The sequence below is a fragment of the Lolium rigidum genome, chromosome 5 (assembly GCF_022539505.1).
Source record: "Lolium rigidum isolate FL_2022 chromosome 5, APGP_CSIRO_Lrig_0.1, whole genome shotgun sequence".
Classification (NCBI taxonomy): domain Eukaryota; kingdom Viridiplantae; phylum Streptophyta; class Magnoliopsida; order Poales; family Poaceae; genus Lolium; species Lolium rigidum.
The window spans coordinates 29,583,000-29,602,682 of record NC_061512.1 but is presented as its reverse complement, the minus strand read 5'-3'; the positions used below and the strand labels follow the sequence as shown (position 1 = coordinate 29,602,682).

The 19,683-nt window shown below is 43.5% G+C and overlaps 1 long non-coding RNA gene across 2 annotated transcripts; it reads right to left on the bottom strand.

The window, feature by feature from the left end:
- Window positions 1-5,828: 5,828 nt before the first annotated feature.
- On the bottom strand, window positions 5,829-9,482 carry LOC124654828. 2 transcript variants are annotated; one of them, XR_006988481.1, is made up of 6 exons: window positions 9,376-9,482; window positions 9,136-9,272; window positions 7,210-8,947; window positions 6,883-6,960; window positions 6,675-6,790; window positions 5,829-6,311 (listed from the first exon to the last, which is right to left on the bottom strand). It is a non-coding gene; the product is annotated as an uncharacterized LOC124654828 (long non-coding RNA). The 2 variants fall into 2 exon arrangements; XR_006988482.1 differs by having other exon boundaries at window positions 9,136-9,268.
- Window positions 9,483-19,683: the final 10,201 nt, after the last annotated feature.

The window sequence follows — 19,683 nt, the reverse complement described above, 5'->3', positions numbered from 1 at the left end:
CCCATAGTGTCAATAATGCAAGGAAAAGTTATACGAGTGTTAGCTAGTTATTGGGGTCCGAATGGTTCCTCACATACTCATATTGTTGGAATAAACAATGGAAGAAAAATAAGGCACATAGAGGTTACATTGTGAACTAGGAAAAGGAGACATCGGGAATTGAATGGTCAGTATGGCAAATATACATAGTACATCCCCATAGATGGTTCTGGTGGGGCGCCATGCTACCTCCCATCACTAGTTACGCATAGGTACACAAAGAAGGCACACAACATTTTAGGGCCTGGACTCGATTTGGGGCTCACTAGCGCTGAGAGATGGGAGTGCATGCGCGTTGCAAACGAGACATGGGCCATAAAAAGCATGTCATTTGGTTGCCCGTGTGGCATTTTCTGCACCCAAGAGAGAAGTCATCCCCCATTTTTTGGGTGCATGCACAAACGTCTTTCTGCCCTCGTCGTGCAGCACACACCTTGTTTGGTTACGAACATGAGCATGCCGTGGTAACCCCTTCTCTTAGAGTGGTGAGATTATCTAGTACTGCTACTGAATAAAAACACATTCAACTACATGCAGTTCATCAAAAGTTGTTGGTAATACACAACAAGTAGTTACCATATTGGGCGATGCATCACGAGCAAACCAACTATATTTCATGATGCATCACAGGTTCATCACATGAGCGGTTAGTATATACCACCTCAAATAAGTTCATAATTACAGACCGGGGATCAAGTTCAATCAAGTACTAGCTAATGGAGGGATACGAGATCACCTCCCAAAATAAGCAGATCATGAAGAAGGAAGCAGAAGCACTAAGAAGGAAAATGCTTGCGTAGCAGGTCCTAAACCAGGTTCTCCTCTTCGATGGCTGCAACTGACGATACTAGCCATACTTTTCTTCATTGTCAGCAATGAAGTTGATTGCCTTGTCCAGCAAGTTAGGTTGGAACAACTGCGCCTTGGAGACAAATCGGGGCATGAAGATCGTCTTCATCTGAGCATAGTTCCTGACCGAGGTCCTAACGTACTCACGATGTGATAGAGGTAGACAGCGTGGCCCACGAGCAGCATTTCGCCTAAGACAATGCATCGAAGGTTAAAAACCGACCAAAAAATGATAGTGCAAAGGTATTAAAAAAATATCATAAAAGTTACCTTAATAGGGTAAGAAACTATGTTTCAAAAGATGTTGTTAGTGCAAAATAATGTTAACTTAATTTGGGCTTTGTCGCATTTCCTTGCAAAATCAAATGGAAACCATTTGAATTGTTTTATCAACTATTTACTGTTCAGTGAAACACGGTGTTGCTTTCTTAGGTATTGCAAATACTTTTGTTTTTGCTTAGAAAATGGTCATAAATCTGTTGGACCAGCCATATTGGGGGCACGGCTGGGAGCCGACATATCGCGCTGAAGCCTCAACAGCGCTGGGCCGGCGATGTTGTTGGACGCTCTATTGGTGTTGCCATTGGAAATGCTCTAATCCTCTACGATCCCCACAATATTTTGAGTAAATCCACAATCTTTGTCTGAACATGTTTTCGTTAAATTGACCTTTCCGTTAATAAAAATGTGTCCATTATTTTAACTGGCGATCTATAATTCATATCAGTTGAGCCATATATAAAACTTGCAATTCATATATTTTCATTAAACTAATTACAATTACAAATTACGGGTAAAGTATGGCTGCTACCCCAGCCACGACCAGAGTTGCAAAACCATCTCCGACCAGCACGCTTCTTGGCCTCAGTCTTGCTGCCAGTGCTTTTGTTTTGAGAGAATGTTGCACTTCATTCATTTGGATGTATCAAAGTTTGCCTAATACATTTTGGAGTAGAGTACGAAATCATACCAGAAACAACAAACTCACTTGACCTAGCTAGTATTTGTGCACCAATATTCGAAGAACGCCTAACATGGCAAAAAAAAAACTGAAGAAAAGCCATCAGCCAACATACATCTTGATATCAGCCACCACTGCCCCCACTTCAGATCTTTCATTGGTTGATGAATTGATTGGGTGAACCAGCGAGAGACATTCCGAGCCGAACACCATGGAGGCAAGTCTTTCATCGCGGGCGAGAGACACGGCACAACGAAGCGCCCAGCTTTCAGCAACTCCGGCGATACGATCCCATTGTGTGGCTCGGTGCAAGCAACCAAACAATCTCCATTGTGGTTCCGAATCAAGATGTCAACTCCCACCTTGTGTAAATTTGAGAAAACAGCTGTGTCAATATTAAATAGGACTGAACCGGGTAGATGTGGAGACCATCTAACCGATGAACAAGATGGCATCTCATGACTATGCACAGTAACAAAGGTGCAGCAGAACTAAATCAATGTAAACATAAATCTTTAAGGCAATACAGTATGGATGGATACAATAATCCTAGACCTACGCAAACTTTGCCAAGAGAGTGCTTAGCCAAAAGACAAACGCCCATTATCGTAGCCAAGCTCCCCGTTACCCCGCATGCAAAGCCATTGTATACAAAGCCCCGCAACATCAGCCAAACCCAACATCGTAGCCGTTGAACCCGCACTACGGGAGAGCACACATGTGCCGACGGCCGTCGTGTGTGCCGACGGCCAAATATCGGGGCCGTCGGCACATAAGCCTCCGGACTGCGGCGACAAGGATGACCGTCGGCGTTAAAATGGCCGTCGGTACAGGCCGGTTGTGCCGACAGTCACCGTCGGCACAGTTCTGGCCGTCGGCACAGGACCAGTCTGGCCGTCGGCACAACATTTTTTTTCTTTTTTTTTACTACAGACCTGCGCCGACGGTTATACCGTCGGCATAGCTTTTTTCTATTTCTGCCCGACAGTCTTCAAAAAAGCATAACTAAATCATTCTAATTGAGAAAAATAAGTATAATATATCAAATTTTGCAGAAAAACAAGATCTATCATAGAAAAATATAAAAAAGCGAATATTTCAAATACCTAAACAAATCTTCTTAGAAATGAGCTATAATGTTCGAGGTTTCATGGCTTTCACACACGCCAAAAATGAAAAAATTGTCGCTCGTGGGTCGGATTAGAAATCCGCGTCCGGGGTCTTGCTTCTCATCCTAGAGTCCACACACGTGCCAAATATGATCTCGTTTCGGCAAACTATGACATGTCGAGACCGTTTTCCACCTCATTTCCCCTAAAATTCATAGAACTCCGAACGTGATAGCCCTTTTCGTGAAGGGTTTTTCAAAATAATTTCCGTATCCCAGTTTTGACAAACGTAATAGTTACTATGACATATAAAATGATTTCACGCGGCTCCGTGGGATTTTTGGACTTCGTTCAAATTGCCATCTGGCCAAAACAGGATCACCAGGATATGTGGTATCGTCGTACCGGGTGTGCGGGTGCACCCATTCACGAACAAACTAAACGGAAAAAAAATTAGACATATAATGATGCGTCGTAGAACTAAAAACAATTTTTCCGGAATTTCTGGAGCGACGGATAGTTCACCCCTAGTTCAAATCCGGCCAGTTTCCAGCAGACTCGGCGGGACACCGCCGGAGGCCGCATGGGTTCCCAAAAAACTAACGAGTGCACATGTCATGTGATAGGTGGTGCGTAGGTGGTCTACAATCATCGCACGGAGGTTTCACGTCATACTAAAATGCGCCCCATGTAGCTGCTTCACAAATAAAAACCGTTTGGGCACGCTAAAAATGAAAAGATGGTCGTCCGTTGGTCGGATTAGAAATCCGCGTCCGGGGTCTTGCTTCCCATCCCAGGGTCCACACAAGTGCCAAATATGACCTCGTTTCGGCAAACTATGCCATGCCGAGGCCGTTTCCCACCTCATTTCACCTGAAATCCATAGAACTCCGGACATGATAGCCCTTTTCATGAAAGGTTTGTTAAAATAATTGCCGTATCCCAGTTTTGACAAACGGAATAGTTACTATGGCATATACAATGATGCCACCCGGCTCCGTGTGATTTTTTGACTTCGTTCAAAAAGCCATCTGGCCAAAACAGGGCCCCCGGGACATGCGGTATCGCCGTACCGGGCGTGCGGGTGCACCCATTCGCGAACAAATAAAACGGACAAAACTTAGCACATATAATGATGCGTCGTTGAACTAAAAACAATTTTTTTCAGAATTTCTGGAGCGACCGATAGTTCACCCCTAGTTCAAATCTGGTCAGTTTCCAGCGAATTCGGCGGGACACCGCCGGAAGACGCATGGGTTTCCAAAAAGCTAACGCATGCACATGTCATATGATAGGTGGTGCGTAGGTGGTCTACTATCATCGCACGGAGGTTTCACGTCATACTAAAATGCGCCACATGTAGCTGCTTCACAAGTAAAAACCTTTTGAGGACGCTAAAAATGTAAAGATGGATGTCCGTGGGTCAGATTAGAAATCCGCGTCCGGGGTCTTGCTTCTCATCCTAGGGTCCACACACATGCCAAATATGACCTTGTTTCGGCAAACTATGTCATGCCGAGGCCGTTTCCACCTCATTTTCGATAAAGTCAGTAAAATTTGAACTAGAGGTACTTGATCTAATGCTCATGATTTTTGGGTAAGTTAACTTTGTAAGTTCAAAAGATGATATGGATGTCATATTTGTATTCCTATCATTTTTCTGATCAATTTAGACATATTATTTGCAAAATTCGCATTTACTGATATTAATTATTCCATATTAAATAAAAAAGACAAAAAATAAAATCATTTAATTATTTTTAAAATTCTATATTATTATTATTTATATATATTCATTGTTGTTTACTTAAGTAATTGTTTAGAATTCAAAAATATAGAGGTGTGACATCACGGCCAAAGGGTTAATATGATAGATATGGTAATATTAACATCAAGGTGTCATTTCTTTCATGGAAGCTCATCCGAAGAGAACCAAGAAGTTAAACGTGCCGGAGTGGGAGTAGTGTGAGGATGGATGACCAAGTGGGAAGTTTGATCACAAGTGCAATTTGACCTAAGATTAAGTGTACTAAGTGTGATTGTGAAAGATTAACAAGTAAAAAAGAAGAAGAAGAAAAGTGAAAAAAATAATAATCTGAATTTGAATTTATATTTTCGAAATTAAATTTGAATTTTTTGAAATACTATGCCGACGGTTTTACCATTGGCACAATAATCTGTGCCGACGGCCAGTCTGTGCCGACGGTGATTGGGCAGTCCCCGACCAGAACTGTGCCGACGACGCTACGCCGATGGTCACCGTCGGCACAGCCTGTGCCGACGGCCTTCTGGACTGTGCCGACAGCTGGCGGCCGTCGGCATACTCCATCTCTCCCGTAGTGCCGCGAGGATGTCGCCGGGAAAATATGCCCGCCGTACCCACCCCAAAACTCCAGCACAAGCGAAGTGGCCTGCCTAGACAGTGCGTGGGCGGTTGCACGAGTTGTCCGTCTTGTATTGATTGAACTAGATTATAATGTGCGCCTTGGCGCACGACCCCGTAAAATTCAAGCCACTGTACAGATTTTCAAATATTTTCTGGTCCTTTTCTTGTTAATTTCTTAAAGCACTGCATCACAAAAAAGTATTTCCAACACTTGATAGATCATTTCTTCATAAGAGATAAGTAAAGGAAAGCACAAAAGAGACTACAACCACACTGGTAAACGACTTGTAAAAAACAATATTAATCATTTATACAAATCGATGATAAGCAGTCAACAAATAAAAACGCGAAAGAATGTAAGAAAATGTAGTGACACTTCAAAAAGCCATACATAAGGTTACATACATGAGTCTTCGGGGTAGATAGTTCTTTCACTATGATATTTATAAACCACCGGAAAGTCAAATATAGATAGTGAAAGAACGGAAGTATAGTGCATTCGCACTATGGTAAGAACACACAACAAAGTAAATATACTATTATGAAGACAAAGCTTAACAATTTTTAGGTACGATAGGAAAACCAAGGTACATCAGCATGACTACCTACATGTATAAATATATACTATTATGAAGACAAAGAACTTTCAGGTACGATAAGAAAACCAAGGTATATCAGCATGACTACCTACATGTATAGATAATCTTCAGAGAACCAACCATCACTGACATAGATGATCTCGTCATTCACGAGAGAGCTCTTCATGATATGTGGCTGCAAAAGACTCGGGTCGTAACCATTGATCACCTCATGTAAATTATTTTGATCACACATGCATTCACTAACAGACATGTCTCTTCTTCCCGTTCTCGACATGTAGCCACCAGTGCTGCTTCACACGGCCCTGCACCACCTCTCCTTCACTCATTACCATAGAGTATGGTTGTTAAGATAAGCAGTTGAGCACCTGAAAAAACATGCACGAAATAGAAAATCAAAATTTAAATAGAAAACTGAAAGGAAGAACTATTTAAGAACGTTACATCCAAATCATTGATACATACTCTTGCATTGAACACCAAAAAATGGAACACATACAGTGGATGAAAAATTGGGATAAATTTCTCTCCGTTACTCTAGTATTCATTCTTAACATAGCATGAGAAATTCAGAATTTTCATGGATTCTATCTGTCACACTTCCTTTTGTTCACGGATGCAAACAAGCAAATGTTCGGGCCACTGGAAGGAATCTCGGACGGTCCAAGCAACCAAGATCTATTCGGCCACACAAAGCATGAGGGGAGGGGTGAATGAGTTATGCTGCCTACCTAGTTGAGAAATTGCCTCTCGTACCCCTAGCTGAAACCCAGTCCGATTAGCCGCACTAATTTGCCGCACAATGCATGAGGGGAAGGGCAAGAAATCTATTTGAAATTGGCTCTGTCTGAAAAATGATTGTTTTAATCAGTAACCATAACATGAAAAATATCAAAAAAGCAAAGAAGAAATCTGAAAACTGATTAAGTCAAATAACACCTCTCCAGCAGCAAGTGCGTTCACCAGTGGGCAACATCTCTCCTTGGCTCCGTGATATCGTCCATCTCTTTAGCAACTCTATAAAAAAATCACAAGAATAATCTTAAATCTATTTTTTTACAACCGCTAGAGGCTGAACAATCTAGCACAAATATATTATCTGATGCAAGAACAAGGTATGTATATCCAAAAACTATTATCTGATGCGCGAGTCTGAAACAATCTAGCATAATTTTTTTTTTTGCATGAATCACTCATCTATTCAGTGATAAACTGTAGCTAAATTTCAGAAAAAGAAGCTATATTGAGTAGAATGAATATTTGTACATGGATTAATATTTCCATGCAACCCGCTTGCCTTTCCATCGAACACCTGCGATTCGAGACTTGGTGCTCGCTTCGACAATGTTCGTGGTGCCTTCGCCTACAACAACAAGCCAATCTTTTTATGAGTGGTGGAAACCTATATTAAATGTACGACAGGATTTGAAGGAGCTGCTAGTGGCATCATAACATACATCCATGCTTGGAAAGAAAGGAATGAAAGAGTTTTCCAAAATTAAGTTCTTCCTTTGATTGATGTAGTTTAACTTTTTTTTTGAGGTAAATGTAGTTTAACTTATGCGCGCTAAAATCGGAAAAATGGCATATATTTCTTCGCGGATAGCAGGAAAATTTAATATTAAGCTATAATGTTTAAGGCCTAAGCAAATGATAAAATGATGTAGCTATCTATAGGTTGCTGTACGGAATGTACTTGATGTAAAAAATATCTCTGTAGTTTAAAAATATGGGAATTAGTTCAAAACTATAGTGGAAGGTGGAAGTTGTCAATGCAAGTTTTCGTAGTAGATAAAATAGCACTGGCTTGGCCGCTCGGCCACCTCGCCACCAAACCAAGAGGCAAGCTGACCCTGGAGAGATATACAAATCATATGATAAATGAGTGTACATCGCTCAATGATATATTATAAATAGAACTACATATGATATAGACATATATAACACCTAGGTTAGAGAATCCTATGAAGCAGGGTAGTGTGGAGGTACATTTCTCAATAATGTACAAAATAAAATCTCTGTACGAAAACTGACATAAATTGTATAGCCTCTCAAAACCTCTAAAAAGGAGTCTCTCAAAGCAACTGATACAACGAATGTACCGAACATCAGAACTTATTCTTGGGACATGTGAGGGAGGAGATCACACACAATCTATTGTAGAGAGATTTAAAAAATTAATGGTAAGGCGAAATTTCTAATAAAGCTGCATACTAAATCATCAGACCATGTTTCACATGTAATTTTTTTTACTACAAATGGCTAATAAATTACAACAAAAAGCGAAACATTAAGAACCTAGAGAACAATGTACCAGAGAGAACACCCTGACACTGAACAGGGAAGAAGCTAGTTTAATCAGTAAGGTGTGGCCACTCCAACACGAAAAATGGGTAGTATCACAGAAATTGTTAACCTGTCAAGCCTTCCCGTTTTCTTGAGAAAAGGTATACGCAAACCAGATGTCAACAAAACATTCTTGGCCTTGCGCAAAACATAATGCCTGAATAACTGTGATTAGCTATCAGTCTTGTCATAAATACCAAAGTCAGAAGCTTGTTAATCGAATGAGGAATAACTGGGTAACACAAGCAAGACTACCACAATAAGAAGCAAAAAATCACAGTGAATTAAAAAGTACTCTTCAATGAAGCTCCATGCAGCATAAGTGATCACATTACCAAAACCTAATAGATATAGAAGGACATGCATCTACTGCTAATATAGTGGTACCGCAGTTGCTTCAGACTGTAACTAATCTGGAAGTGCATTTATAAAATAGAAAACGAACATGATCCTTATTTAATGATTACTTGATAGAGTAATAGAATTATTTCATTATTATATATATTTAAGTTCACAATCCTAAAACCGTAACATTACAGAAAGTTGTGACCGGACCACAAATAACTTCACTTTTACCAGCGCATAACCTTAAGGTTCGCCTGTTATTTCCCTTCTGTTCTTGTTGATCTCAGCGAGAATCTCAATGCCTGGCAAAGATCTGTCATGATAAATCAAAATTGTTATGGTCTAAGCAAACTTCACCGGACACTTGCATCCCTACAGGTAATAAATGATGATATCCAAAAGTATCCTTTCAAAATCTATGAAAGCGTTAGAGTATTATGTCATGGTGTATACACAACAAGCTCAAGGTACAGAGCACTATGTCATGGTTTAGAGTATTACCGGAGCTAATTTGGAAAAGCAAAGCTACTCTCAAGTGCAAGATATTCATATGGCTTGCACTGCAATATAGAATTTGGACTTCAGACAGAAGGCAGAGGCATGTGATCCAGGAGGTTTATTCACCTTGCTTCATCTGTCTTCAGGAAAAAGGCAATACCGATCATGTTCTCATGCAATGTCCTTATACCAGACAGGTATGGTTCAACTGCTTTCAGAATTTTCACCTGACAATAACCATACCTGAGACAACAGATAAACTGGAGCCATGGTAGTCTGAGCAGCGCCGTCGGATTGGCGGCGGAAAATTGAGACAGTTTGACATTATCATTATGCTGATCGCCAGTCCCTGTGGAGAAACAAGAATGCATGGCTTTTCAGTAATAAGGAACAACAGGCTAGTGTGGAGCTGGTAATTAAAATCGTTGACAAATTCAGCAGATGGCATTTAGCTAGAAGAGAGGGTCCTGTAGGTGGAACAACGATTAGAGTGAGAGAGTAGTCCAAGATGCTCTGGAGGGTGTACTCACCAGTTATCATGCCAACAAATATGAATTCACAAATCTTCAATCATATAATTGAAGGACTGCATTCATATTCCAAGGAATTAGGCCTAATTTATATAGGTGCGGAGCTCTTTAAGGTGGAACTTCACTAGCTCAAGTTCAGGGAAAAGAGGAAGAGTTAATCTCTTTATTTCAATTTGAATAAAAAGCTTCCTTTAATCCTTATCCTTTTTTCTGTACAAATATCTTGTACTCTTGCAAATACAAAAACCAAAAAATATATAAATATGTGCAGTAGAATGCAGTTGTTGTCTGTCAAAACAATCAGTGTCAGCCCATTATTTCTAACCTATTTTCATGTGCTGAATTGTTGATACATGTAAATGTTTTCTTTTAGAACTTGCATGACATCAACGGTTGCAATGATAACATATGAACAAGCATATAGAACGGTACATGTTAAAATCCTTTTCTCCTTAAATAAAATCCATCTCCAAAGGAAGTAAGTATTACCATCTACACAACAATAAAACACATACCATGTCCTACAGGACATAACGTGATAAGAGTATTAAACCTTAATTTCATGAGCAGATGTAGCAGATAGTCATTATCTACAATCTTTGACAGACCCAACATGATGTCAATAAAAGATGCTGGTATAAGCATGATCATCAACATTTGTTGGTAGAGTTGAAATTAGGGTACAAGATAAAATGCAGATGATGCAACGCAGTAGCCATACAACTATTCAACAATTACTATCTGATCCACAATGTCAGCAACCAGGAAAATAAGCACCCAGTTATTATCTTACTTGTAAGGTTCTAGGCCTCATGAGCAAACCCCAATAGGGTGTTCTTTTCATATAACCAAAAAATAAGTTTAGGTAGGAAAAAAATCTCACCAAGACCAAGACCACGGTAGGGCGCCAATACACCCAGAGTCATGATATAAACACAGACCGCCCCTCCTTGCTTCTTCTCCAAGCAACAAGCAATTGCCCCAACACATATATCGCTGTAGTAAGCTACACACAAATAGGGAAAAAGCAGCAATCAGACAGCGGCAGCATCAACATATTTTCCCATACACGAAATCAGCCGAACCCAGCAGGCAAATCAATGTACCAGCAACCTAGATGCATACATACAACTAAGGGGGCATTCTAAAATCCAAATCCAAATTGTTATTCTTGCCCAATCTCGCAGCAATCAACCGTTTCCTGCCTTCTGTCTGCAGATCCAATAGCTAGAAGCGAGCGGATACAATCCCAATACAGGAAACGACCGGATGAAGTCACGAACTGATCCCGGCGGCGCGAGGTAGGGATTCAGGCAAGATTGGAAGAGACGGGTGGGGAAGGGGGCGTGCTCACCGAGCTTGGAGAAGTCCTTGGAGGCGATGACGTCCTGGTAATACTTGTCTTTGTAGCGGACGGGGAAGAGCGCCGTGTTGAGCTTCTTGAGCTGCATCACGTTCTTGTCCCGCAGGTGGGCATGGCGCCGAACTGCTTCTTCCGCCAGGCATCTCCGAGAGAGAGAGGGAAGGCACAACACGGCGCCATCTTGGTGGAGAGAGCCGGCGGCGGCTCGAGAGAGAGGAGAGGAGGGATAGCCGGATAGGTGAGACAAGGCCGCCGCGCCGCTGCACTCCGACGCCGCGGCCCCGCTCGGCCTCCCCCGTGCTCCGCCTCTCCGCCGCCGGACCGAAGCTCTGCGGCGCCGCCGACGCCCTCCTGCGCCACGTCGACGCGCGCTTCGAGGGGAATCCCGCCGTCGCGCCGCCCCTGCATGCGGGATTGGGGGAGAGCGTGGCCCCGCTCGGCCGCCCCGTGCTCCGCCTCTCCGCCGCCGGCCCGGAGCTCTGCGGCGCCACCGACGCCCTCCTGCGCCACGTCGACACCGTCGCGCCGCCCCTGCGTGCGGGATTGGGGGAGAGCGTGGACTAGGGGCATGCGGGGATTGGGGAGTGCGGCTAGGGTTTGGACCGTGGGCTACCTATTTTAACCACGTCTGACCAAGAGCAATCTCACCCGCAGTCACCGACAGGCGGGCCCGGACGATGGTGGGGCCCACTTGCAGCCAGAGGCGGGTAGCACATGGCCATTGCATGACTTTATCTAGTGGGAGGAGAGGCAACAACGAACGGACCAGATACGCTGATGAGGTGATCCGACGGTTCAGAAGCGCAGATCGCTGTGAAGCCCCCATGGGGGGCAGCTATTATACCTTTAGATGATCTTATTTCACAACTCATCATTTATACTCTGTCCAATTAGTTCCGCCAACCTATACCTACCTTCATGCGCGATCTGTAATGGATCCATGCAGATTCATGACGCGTCACGCCCATATAACCCCTCGATCGCATGGTACCACTTGTGATTTGTGACCAAAGTGATCCGGCCCCTTCCATGATTCCATCATTCAAATTGAAGTACAATAGCTTCATAGATATCTTTGGTTATGAATAAGTTACTTCTGGTGCAATGTGAGGCGTCAGGAACTTTGCACCAACTTTGGTCTATCACGTGCCGAATGGAGAATTTAATACGATCAATAACATCTGCTTGCCCATTCAGCCCGAAAATCCCTGTACTTCCAATTCTCCAGTAGCTCCTGCAGAGGGCACATCCACAGTTGTAGACGATCTAATTGGTTGGATTTCGAATCACTCCTGTTTTCCGTAGATGAATCGAGATTCGTCGACTTAGCTAAAATGCATTTTGAATTAATTAAATGTTTTGCTTCAATATTAATGTAATTCATTACTTGATTACATATCATTGGAAGGAGGGACTATTTTACAATCGAGATGAACTTTATCTTAGTCACCCACCAAGTGATACAACTTATTATTCGCAAAAAAAAGTGATACAACCTATTGAGCCCAACCCTGGCATTAGCTTCCAAAATACATAAGCGCAACTAAACATGAAATGTGAACAAAGGAAAACACATAATACGAACACTAGTAGAAAATCTCTCATCAGTACCGGTTCCAGAGGGGCTTTAGTACCGGTTGAGCAACCGGTATTAATTATCCGGCACTAAAGGCCCCCCCCTTTCGTACCGGTTGCTTACGAACCGGTATAAAAGGCCCTCCACGTGGGCCACCAGGAGAGCTCAGGGCCAAGGAGCTTTGGTATCGGTTGGTAATACGAACCGGTACCAAAGGTTCCCACCCACGGCAGGGAATTTGTCCAAATCTCTGCCGCGGCAGAGAATTGGTTTTTTAGGGTTTTTGGAGGGGTTTAGGGATATCGGTTTGTTTCATATCGCGTCGATGCACCAGAAACGCGTTTGGGTTTAGGTTGTACATGAAGATCAAGATGATGCATAGCAAGTTGGTGCATATAATATAACACACATGTTATTGCATAAGATCGCAAATTAAGTAGCACTATGCATGAAGATCGATCTTCATGCATAGTGGTACTCTCCGAGGCGTACTCTATATATGTCTATTACATGTAGCATAGTGGTACTCTTCGAGTCAACTATATATGTAACATGTACATCTTCATTCATAGTGGTACTCGCGAGTGGTGGTATGACGTCCCGAAGGAAAAATCCCGCCAATTCCTCGCCTATTGCTATGAAGCGGTCATCGATTGAGAGCTTGTTCCGCTTTCTTGCCAACTATAAAAGAATAAGATACAAATGAATACATGAAACAACTATTACTGAAACTCAACACAACTTATGATAACAAAACAAATTTGTGAAGATTGTTTTTGTACCTCTTTATTTCTTTCATTATTCGTTCTCTCGCTGACAATTCTGCGGATGCACTCGCAAATGAAGAATCCACAGAGATCGGTCCCCGGAGGTTGTTGCGGGCATTTCTTTACAAGAATATAATTCAATCAAACAATATTCAAGTATGATAATTAAAAGGTGTGTGGACCTAGGTAGTACTACTTACTTTCGCACGCCATCGCAGCTTCGGTGTCCATTCACGGGACGTATCTTCCTTGATGAAAGTTTGCCATACGCTGCTCGACAAAAGAAAATGCATAAAAGAGTCATCAATTAGTTCAAAGCAGGAAATTAACGAAACAAACCGATAAGAATTAAAATTACCTTCGGAGCATTAAAAAACAAGACACGTATAGTTCCGATTTTTTGCTTAGTGAGTCCAAGACTTCAACTTCTCCAATTTCCAAATTGATGACGAGAAGAATAAAGTGAAACCTACGCACGTTTCAATATGTAGTGTCATATATATAAGTCATTAGTTAAAATTTTGATATACGGTGAGCAAAATATAATGTGTTATAAGAAAGTAAGACTCACTCGAAGTTGTAAGGCCAAAGTATTAGCTTTTTGTCACGTTGTCGCTTCAAAAACCTTAGCAAAGTCTGCGGTGTATCCTTGTTATAGAGGGGATTCTCTATGGTTTTAACATGCATTGTGTGCGGGTCAATGAACCCAATGTCTGTGATATCGTCCCTTTTGCATTCGAGCATCTTCGATCTGCATAATATAGCGCACAAAAGATTATAATCTGCGGACAATGAACGACTTCTCAAATTAAATAAATAAATCACTTACGTACAATAGCAACCGATGATTGATTTGTCGAGGGCCCGGAGATTGTATAACCGAAAGAGTTCGGCGAAGTCAACGTTCACACAAGTACTCCCGGAAGTAGTGCTCTTCCCTAACTCGCACCATGATAGTCTCGATCCCTTCCTTTGAGGCCTTAAGGTACCACGAATGCAAGTTACACATACATGTTGGTACCTTCCTGAGATTCTCGACCAAATCTTTCCCTTGAACAAACTGATATGCTCGTTCAGCGAAGGCGTAACCAGTTGCGTCTTGTCGAGAACTTTGAACGGTCTTCCTGTCAAACACCTTGAGAGAGGCGACCGATTGAACGGGTTGTTGTCCGAGCTGGTAGACACTATGTATCCCTTTTATCTCCCTGATACCCGATTGAACGGGTTTTGTCGCCTCGATCATCTTGTCATACGACCTTTCAATAGAACGCGCATAGTCAGATGGCGGCGATGGTACAGGGTCATATAGATTGTCAACGGTACGCACAACTTTCACCGGATCTAGTGTCTTCTCGAAAGGTATCTCTCGGCACTTTCGGTGCAAACCATTTCTTCAACTCGGCCCGAACGGCCTCCGCGTTTTCCTCTCGGAGTTTTTTCCCAAGGTAACTTCTCGCAGGCGGCGCTTGTTTCTCCTTTCTAGCTTTCTTCCTAGGCGGCGTACCGTTCCGCTTAACGGACGCCGTCTTACGTCGCGGAGGATCTCGAGATGGTGGACTCACGCCGGGGTCCCTCTCGTGTAGGTGTGGACTTGGCTGCTCACCGAGACTGCCACCAGGAGGAGTCGATGGCATTTGCTGCTCATGTGTAGGAGTCGGTGGCCTTTGCAAAAGGACGACGTACTTCTTCGGCCATAGGGCGAAACCGTGCTTGACATCGGCCGTTGTCCTCTCATCTTCACCTCTAGGAATATCAAGCTCCACTTTTTCAAAACCCGAAACAACTTCATCCACCCCGACACGAACACAACCAGGTGGAATGGGCATATGATGGTGCATTGCTCCATCTTCACTTGGGTACACATAGCCGACCGCCACCTTAACGGACGCGGTCCCGATTAACATATGTAGCTCGCAATCTGTCTTCTCCGTGACATAATCCACGGGGTAGCTTCCTCCACATCCGTCAAGATGCTAGGAACCGACACCGCTTCTTCGCTGAGATGGGGCAGCATCGGCTTGTGGATCCCGTAGAAACAGCGGCTGATCGGTGCCCTCTCGATTTCTCTCAAGAGCCTCCACCCTAGTTAACAATTCCGTTACAATGTCGGCGTCCTTCTTCTTCTTTCGCGAACGGCTTCTATAAGTGTCGCGCTGTCCGGCCACGCTTCCTTCATGGTGAGACCTGGGCGAGCTCGTACCCGTCCAACATGTTCAGTGGTTCCCCGCAGCGAGTGTCGGCTCATCATTCTCTCGATCGGGAATGTACTCTCCCTTTCCGACCTTTTCAATTGCATCTACAAGCTTCGGTACAATTGCCTCAATTTTTTCCTTCCATTTTCCCTTCGCAACGATCAGCCCCTGTCTTTGGGTCCAACCCTGCCCCATGAGCGAACAACCGTAACTTGGACCGTTCGGGCCGGTCCCATGTCTCGTGGAGTGATTCCATGATCAATCAGCTTTATTCTCAAACGCTGTCCACTTCGGAATGGCACTCTTGTAGCCACCTGGCCCCAAATGATGCGGAAGTTTCTTCTTTGCAGCATTTTCGGTATTTTTCTTCGATCGGGACACAAAAGTAGACGATTTCTTATAATCCTTAAATGTGGCCCAGTAATCTTTTATCTTCACTAGATTATCATCGAATACTGGATCTTCATTCTTATCTCCCGTGGCGGAACTTCTCGAATATGCCCTTGGTGCACATGCCCTATATATGGCATATTCGGAAGTTCCGCCTCGGAAAAATTTCCCTGCAAGCCCGTGACTTAACTAGTAAAACAAGCCAACCATCTCCATTGTTAATATCTTACATACAATAACATCATTACACAAAAGTGATTTCCATATTGAGATACACAAGTTATGATCCCTATATGTAGCTACCTAGTCTTCCGAGTTTTCTTCGCCCGTTTCCCTTTCTTCTTATCGCGACGCAACCATGGACAAGTCTTCATTGTTTAAGATGATGCTTGGGTCAATTTTTACCTTGAAGGGTGGAATATCGTCAAACTTATTATAATCTTCCGATATGTCCGTCTTGTCCTCTACTCCCACGATGTTTCTTTTTCCCGAAAGAACTATGTGCCGCTTTGGCTCATCGTATGATGTGTCCTCTTGCCTTTCTTTTCTTTTTTTCGGTTTGCTAGACATATCCTTCACATAAAAACCTGAGCCACTTCACCGGCTAGGACGAATGGTTCGGTGTCGTACCCTAGATTCTTGAAATCCACCGTAGTCATTCCGCATCGCGGGTCTACCTGTACCCCGTCTTTCAGAGTTGAACCATTTACACCGGAACAAAGGGAACTTGAAATTAGGTCCATAGTCAAGTTCCCATATCTCCTCTATGTACCCATAATATGTGACCTTGTTCCCATTGCCATCTTCTCGCATCAAAGCGGACACCACCGTTTTGGTTGGTGCTCTTTTTGTCTTGGGCGAAAGTGTAAAATGTGTTCCCATTAATCTCGTACGCTTGAAAAGTCGATATAGTAGAATATGGTTGCTTGGCCAACAAGTACAGCTGCTCGTCATCGGTGACATTCATGAGACGTGTTTGCAACCAACCGCCGAAAGTCTTCATGTGTTCTCCATCAATCCAATCTTCACGTTGCTCCGGGTATTTAGAGCGTAAGATCTCCTTGTGTTCCTCTTTGTACGGAGCCACCAAGATGGAATTATGTAGAACCGTGTAGTGTGCTTGAGTGAAAGAATGTCCGTCCATACACGCTGCTGATTTCTTTCCTAGCGTGCCTTTTCCACGCAGCCTCCCCTCATAGCGCGATTCAGGAACACCGATCGGCTTAAGGTCAGGAATAAAGTCAACACAAAACTCAATGACCTCCTCTCGTTCCATAGCCCTTGGGGATGCTTCCTTCTGGCCTAGCACGGTTATGAACGTACTTCTTTAAGACTCCCATGAATCTCTCAAAGGGGAACATGTTGTGTAGAAATACAGGACCGAGAACGCCAATCTCTTCGACCGTGTGAACTAGGAGATGTGTCATAATATTGAAGAAGGATGGTGGGAACACCAACTCGAAGCCGACTAGACATTGGACCACATCCTTCCGTAAATTTTGTAGAGTAAGTGGATTGATCACCTTCTGAGAAATTGCATTGAGGAACGCACATAGCTTCACAATGGGTACTCGAACATTTTCCGGTAGAAGCCCCTCAATGCAACCGGAAGTAATTGTGTCATAATCACGTGGCAGCTCATGAGACTTTAGGTTTTGAAACTTTTTCTCCGACATGTTTATTATTCCCTTTATATTCGACGAGAAGCCAGACGGGACCTTGATGCTACTCGAGACTTCAAAAAAGATCTCCTTCTCCTCTTTGGTAAGAGCATAGCTGGCGTGGACCTTGATACTTCTCTCGGATTCAGGTTGTTTCCTTCGTGGATACTTTGCCGGTCCCGCCGTGCATCCGGTGTATCTTTTGTCTTCCCATACACGCCCAAAAAGTTTAGCAGGTTCACGCAAAGATTTTTCGTCACGTGCATCACGTCGATTGCAGAGTGAACCTCTAAGAATTTCCAGTAGGGTAGCTCCCAAAATATCGACTTCTTCTTCCACATGGGTACGTGTCCGTCAACATCATGCGGAATAGATTGTCCGCCGGGACCCTTTCCAAAGATCACTTTTAAATCCTTGACCATATCATATATAACTTCCCCATTAGGGCGGGTAGGCTTCGTTCGGTTATCTGCCTCACCTCCGAAATGCTTTCCTCTCTTTCTTACGTGATGTTGTTTTGGAAGAAATCGACGATGCCCCGTGTACACATTCTTGTTTCCCAAATAATTACCGTCAGCCTCACCTAAACAAGCGTGTGCATACATTGTATCCCTTGTTTGACTGCCCCGAAATGTTACCAAGAGCAGGCCAATCATTGATGGTTACAAATAACAACGCTCGTAGGTTAAATTCCTTTTGTTCGTGCTCATCCCACACAGTACACCTTCGTCACGTCACAACTCTAAAAGTTCTTCAACCAATGGCCTCAGTGTACACATCAATGTCGTTGCCGGGTTGCTTCGGGCCCTGGATGAGCACTCGGCATCATAATGAACTTCCGCTTCATGCACAACCAAGGAGGAAGGTTATAGATACATAGAGTCACCGGCCAAGTGCTATGACCGGAGCTCGCTCCCCGAAAGGATTAAAGCCATCCGTACTTAGACCAAATCTTAAGTTCCTTGCGTCATCTGAAAATGACTTGAACTCTCCGTCGATTTTTCTCCACCGCGACCCGTCGCCGGGGTGTCTCAAAGATCACATCTTTCTTACGGTCCTCTTTGTGCCATCGCAACAACTTGGCATGCTCTTTGTTCTGGAACAAACGTTTCAACCGTGGTATTATAGGAGCATACCACATCACCTTCGCAGGAACCCTCTTCCCGGGGGTGGACTCACCCTCAACATCGCCAGGGTCATCTCGCCCGATCTTATACCTCAATGCACTACATACCGGGCATGCATTCAAATTCTCGTACTCCCCACGGTAGAGGATGCAAGTCATTGATGCATGCATGTATCTTCTCGCACCTCTAATCCTAGAGGGCGGACAACCTTCTTTGCTTCGTACGTGCTAGAGGGCAACACGTTCTCCCCCGGAAGCATCTTCTTTATTATTTTCAGCAACTTTTCAAATCCCTTGTCGAAGTACCATTCTCTCGCCTTCCATCGCAAGCAATTCCAGCACGTGGTACCCAGCTTTTTCCGACCATTTTCGCAATTTGGGTACAACAGTTTGTTGTGATCCTCTAACATTTTCTCCAACTTCAACCTCTCCTTTTCATTTCCGCAGCTCATCTTCGCATCAAGAATGGCCCGACCCAAATCGTCATCCGGGTCATCAAAAATCGGCTCATCGAAAATGGGCTCTTCTTCAGCCTTCGTCTTCCCCATTCTACTACCACCGTCTTCAATGAATAAGGGATAGTTGTCACTATCCTCTTCTTCTTCGTTGTCTTCCAATATAACCCCTCTTTCTCCGTGCTTGGTCCAACAATTATAGCTGGGCATGAAACCATTCTCCAGCAGGTGGACGTGAAGGGTCTTCGAGGTAGAGTAATCCTTCATATTCTTACAGGAACTACATGGACAATACATGAAACCATTCGACCGCCTGTTTGCCTCAGCCACGTTGAGAAAATAATGCATGCCGCAATGAACTCGGGATGGCACCGGTCACCGTACATCCATTGTCGACTCATCTGCATTTTATATGTATATCAAAAATCATTAAAATCACAACATCATGGATATATGAGTGACCAACTTAATTAATATTCAAGTTCATCACA